A 5,356-nucleotide genomic window follows, 5' to 3' on the forward strand; every position below is an offset into this window, starting at 1 on the left:
AAGGAGAGAGAGAGAGAGAGAGAGAGAGAGGGAGGGAGAGAGAGAGAGAGAGAGAGAGAGAGAGAGAGAGAGAGAGAGAGAGAGGGAGAGGGAGAGGGAGAGAGAGAGAGAGAGAGGGAGAGGGAGATAGAGGGAGAGAGAGAGAGAGAGAGAGAGGTCAATGGTTCTTTGGAAAGATGGGGTCAGGCAGCGTGGATTGGAGTAAAGGGCATGGCAACACCGGCTTGACGCTGCCAAGATCATGCCATCAGGGGTTACAAGAACAGTCTTGTCCTCTCTCTCTTTCCCTCCTTGCCCTTTGCCACTGCTTCCCAAAGGCAGGCACAGAAGCTTCTCTGGTGGAGGTGGAGAGGGCAGACACTGAGCCTTCCCATCTGTACACTAGCTTATCCTCAGTCCATTTCTAGGGCAGCTCTCAGGCTTCATTACTGAGCTTCTGGAGGTAAAGGCATCAGTGCCACTGCTGGTCACCATTACACTCTCAGAGCTGCTAGTTAAATTTGTTTATTTGTTATTTTTCAAAAGAAATTTTATTGATAACTTTTGCTTTTCATATCAATAGAACTTCTCCCAGCATCTCTCCTCAATTCCAGAGAACCATCCCATAAAACGAAATTCTTTATTTTTATTTAGTTGTTTGTTAAATTTGTAATTAAAACCAACTCTGGACACAGGGGCAGGGTTTCCTAAACTACAGGGGAAAACATCCCAATTAGGATAATAGCTTCTGAATCTCAGGATCCCAGAATCCCAAATGATTTCCCTTCACTTACACTCCAGTCCAATCAAGTTAGCATTTTTGCTGTTCCTTGTATAGGATATTCCATCTCTGTTCTCTAGGCCTTTGCATTAATTGTTCCTCATGCCAGGAGTGCTCTTCTCTCCTTGTTTGGGTCTTGTGGAAGGAACCAATCAGTTCAATGTGTGACTAAACAGGGATCTCCTCTACAATATGCTGGACAACTGGCCACCCTGCCCTTCCTTGAAAACTTCCAGTGAAGGAGAATCCATTAGTTCCTGAGAGTGCCCATTCCATTTTTGAATTGCTCTGATTGTTGGAAAAATTTTCTTTTACCAAGCCTAACTATACCTGGGAAACGTCTACCAGTTGCTCCTAGCTCAGCTCTACTGTGCTAAGCAGAACAAGTGTAATCAATATGGCAGTCTTTTAAATATTTGAAGACAACTAAGTCCACCCCCCATTCCCCCACCAGAGTGAGCCAGGTGGTTCAGTAGATAGAACTCGGGGCCTGGAAGATCAGGAAGATCTTAGTTCAAATCCAACCTCAGATACTCACTAGCTGTGTGACCCTGGGTAAGTCACTTAAGCTCTATTTGCTTTAATCTACTGGAGAAGGAAATGGCAAACCACTCCAGCATCTTTGCCAAGAAGATGCTTTGTACTCAGTAGACACCATGGAGTCACGAAGAGTCAGACATGACTGAATAACCAAACAAGTTTCCTCTTAAATCTCCTCTTCTCTAGGCTAAACATCTTTATTTCCTTCAACTGATCCTTGCATTGTATGATCTCCAGGGTCCTCAGAATCCTGGTTTCTGTCTTCTGGATAAATACCAGCTAGCCTGGGTCCTTTCTAAAACGTGGGGGTTGAGGCGTGGAGGGGCTGTTTGATTCACACTTTCTCCAAGGCATTATAATGCCCCATCACTGCTAGGTCTCAGGGTAGCTTCTCCACATCAGATGGGAAAAGGCCTAGAACTGTGGTCCTCAGGGGAAGTGGATAGAACTGACCTGGAGTCAGGGAGACCTGAGTTCAAATCCTGGATCAGACACTTACTTAGCTGTGTAGTCTCGAGGAAGTCGTTTAACTTCTCTGTACTTCAGTTTTCTCATCTGTAAAATGGAAATAATAACCCCTACCCCATAGACTTGTTTTGAAGATCCAATGAAATAATGTATATAAAGCACCTGACAAACCTTTAAGCACTATGTGAATTTTAGCTATGACTGAGTTTTTAGACAATTTCCTTTCGTCAGGCCTCTTTCCCAACTGCCAATCTCAATCTTGGCTTCCTCAGAGTGAGGGTGGGGAGGAGAGATTGGTTGGCTAGTTGGTTGGGGTTTGTTTTGGTCTTAAAGCTCAGATCAAAGTTGTTCTCTATCAGCTTTAACTGGTAGTTTTTCTCCAGAGAACCTATCAACAATAGCTTGGGCTCGGAAAGAAAAGATTTATATAGCAGGAGGTAGAAACATGGCAAGGAAGAAATAGGGAATGTGATTCCCACCTGGTCTCTTGGAAATAATGTGTACTTTGGGATACTATTAATACTTGATTTTCTTACATTCCTCTTTCTGATGACATGGTGCATCATTTCTAAGAACTGGATGAAAAGTCACAAATTGCTGCAGAAGAAAAATCATCCTTCTTGGAAATAAGCCTCACCTCTCATGCCTCTTCTTTGTCCAGCGTGGGTTGGGTTAGCTCAGAGGAAACCCCTGGCTTTTATCACCCAGGTTGGTTCCCCGAACTCATATGTTTTTTCCTTTCTATGTGGTGAGTACCCTAGGGGGTTCTTGTCAGAAGGAAGGTGCTCAAGCTGTTTTTTTCCAGTAGTGAGGATTTTCTTGGTTGGTTGGTTCTTGCCTGTTATACAATAAAGTTGGGGTTGCAAATATTTCTGCCCCAGGAGGGAGTCTCTGAACCAAGCAGTCTCAAAGCCTGCCAAACTGTTTGTTGGCCCTTCTTAAAGGAGATTACTCCCTGATGCCTGCCTACCCTTGAGAGCAAGCAGGGCTTCACAATAGGACTCCATTTTACAAGAGACTTAGAGAAGACAGCCCTATTCTGAGTCAAAGACTAAAGTTCTGGACCCTGGACAGGGAATATCAGACATATAGTGGTGGCAGAGAGAGTCATTCATAGTTTCAGGGGTTTCAAAGCCTTAAATATCATATCTTTTCGTTGTTTGATTTCCCCCCTTGATAAAAAATTCTGAACTTGTCTATTTAATAAAATTCTGAAACATCAACTAAAAAGAGCACATCTATATACACAGTAGAACAGAGAGGGTTGCACATGAAACTACAAATCTCTGTTATGCATAGCTTGCTTTTTAAAAAAAGTCTATAATACATTTAGCTTGCAACTTTCAAAGCTGTCCTTCAGGCCTTCTTTCTGTTCTCTTTTGTGAATTTCAATGACTCTCTTTCTTTCCTTATTTTTCTTTCTTCCTTCCCTCCCTTCTCTTCTTTCTCTCTCTCTCTCTCTCTCTCTCTTTCTTTCTTTCTTTCTCTTTCTTTCTTCTCTTTTCTTCTTTCTTTCTCCCCATCCCTAACTTCTCTCTTTTCTCTTACTACAAATCCCCTCTCCTAAATGAGGAAAAATAAAAACAAAGCCTTTGTAATAAATATGCATAGTCAAACCAAACAAATTCCTACATTGTCTGCATCTGAGAACATAAGCCTCATTCTCCTTGCTGACCAATTACATCAGAGCACAGCCCTATCTCAGTACTGACACACCAGATAACCAGAGTGGAGTGGAAAACCAGCCATGGGGGAACCCATGGGATAGTTCTTATTGTGTCTGCCTTTTAGATACACAGACAGGCACTGCTGATGGGTGAAGCTGATCCACCTCTATGGCCTTTGGTGTAATTGTCTGTGGTCACGTGGACATCTGCTTCTCCTGCAGGAGCCAGAAAGCTGGCGTTGCCACAAGACTACACATAAACCTGCCAGGCAGGTTATGGGTCTCATGGTGGAACCTCCATTGGGTCAGAGCTTGAGGCATTGCCAGGGGTAAATTCACACGGATTCATTTATATTTTCTCACTCGGCTGTGACCAGTGCATGCATTTGATAGACAGTTGACTGGGGTGGGGAGTACAATCCATGGAAGCCATAGAACAAAACAATGCCAACACAGGGATCAAACCCATGGCCTCATTCCTACCATGCTCATACCAACAGAGTCAGTGAACTACACAGATTTTGAGTCTAATAGGCATGATAGAGGGCAACTAGGTGGCACAGTAGATAGAGTTCTGGCTGGGAGTCAGGAAGACTCGTCTTTCTCAGTTCAAATCAGGCCTCAGACACTTCCTAGCTGTGTGACCCTGGGCAAGTCACTTAACTCTATTTAAGGAAATGGCAAACCACTCCAGTATCTTTGTCAGGAGGACCCCAAATGGGGTCATGGAGAGTTGGACCCAGTTGAACAACAAAAATGGGCTTTTTTGCATAGTAACCTATTTTGGTTACTTGTGGATAAGGTAATCTTTTTGGACCTTTCTGTCAGTCTGGTGAAAACCCTTTCTCGGAATAATATTTTTAAATATACAAAATAAAACAAATAGGATTATTAAAGAAGCTAATCACACTGAAAAACAGTTACTAACTTAAAAAGTTCATGGTCCTCAGGTTAAGAACCCTCAGATAGAGACTGCATTTAGTGAGAAGATCTGAGTTCAAATCCTCATTCTGCCATTTACTATGTAACTCATCTTGGGGGAGTAATTTTTTTTCTCTCTGGGCCTCAATTTCCTATAATCTGTAAGATGAAAGTGTCAGATCAAATGCTGGTCGAGGTCCTTGTCAACTCTAAATATCCTTAAAGTGCTTCTATAAATGTCAGTGATCATTATCATTATTTTCATCATCTTCTGATCTTACAGGTGAAACCAACAGGGCCCCAACCAGCAGAATAAGGTGCTTGCTTGAAATGAGTCGGCTCTGAGTTCTGAGCCCTCTCACTCAAATTGAGGCTGAGCTCACATCTGCAGAGTCACTAAAGGGTGGTTGGGCCTTGGTCCTCCATCATAGTGGATGCTCAAAGAGTTTGGCTCTAACTCCTGAGGGTTGAGCTATCCTTAGGGCTCAGCAGACTAGTGGGTGATCAGGAGCGCTGGTTTAGGAACCTTCCCTCCCATTCCTAAACCTGTTGTTGTTCTATAAGAGGACTGGAGAGATTTGGGGGTTAGGAAGAGGAAAGGAGGGAGACTGCTTCTGCATACAGCTGCAGGGGCCCAGCAGATGCACATGCTACTGGGACTGTGAGATACTGAGGCTCTCCTCCTGGCCATCTCATGTCTGGCCTCAAGGGTGATAGCCACAGATTTGTCCTCTGTTTCGAGGGGGAGTCCTTGAAAGCACTATTGCTTTTCTAATTTTAGCTAAATCGACATTGTTTTTGTCAATTTAAACACACACAGGATAGGCTTGCTTCCAGTATCTCGGGTAATTTCCATCTCGTGGCTCTCTTCACCTCCTTAGCCTGTCTAACACCAGGGGCTCTTTCTAGCTGCTCACACGGCCTAACAACCCCCCGGGGGCTGGGGGCAATGGGCTGCCTCCTGCCCTCTGAGTTGCCACAATTAGAGAACTGAACTCCGC

This window comes from Vombatus ursinus, unplaced genomic scaffold (genome assembly GCF_900497805.2).
Source record: "Vombatus ursinus unplaced genomic scaffold, bare-nosed wombat genome assembly UNPS02014798.1, whole genome shotgun sequence".
Taxonomy (NCBI): Eukaryota; Metazoa; Chordata; class Mammalia; order Diprotodontia; family Vombatidae; genus Vombatus; species Vombatus ursinus.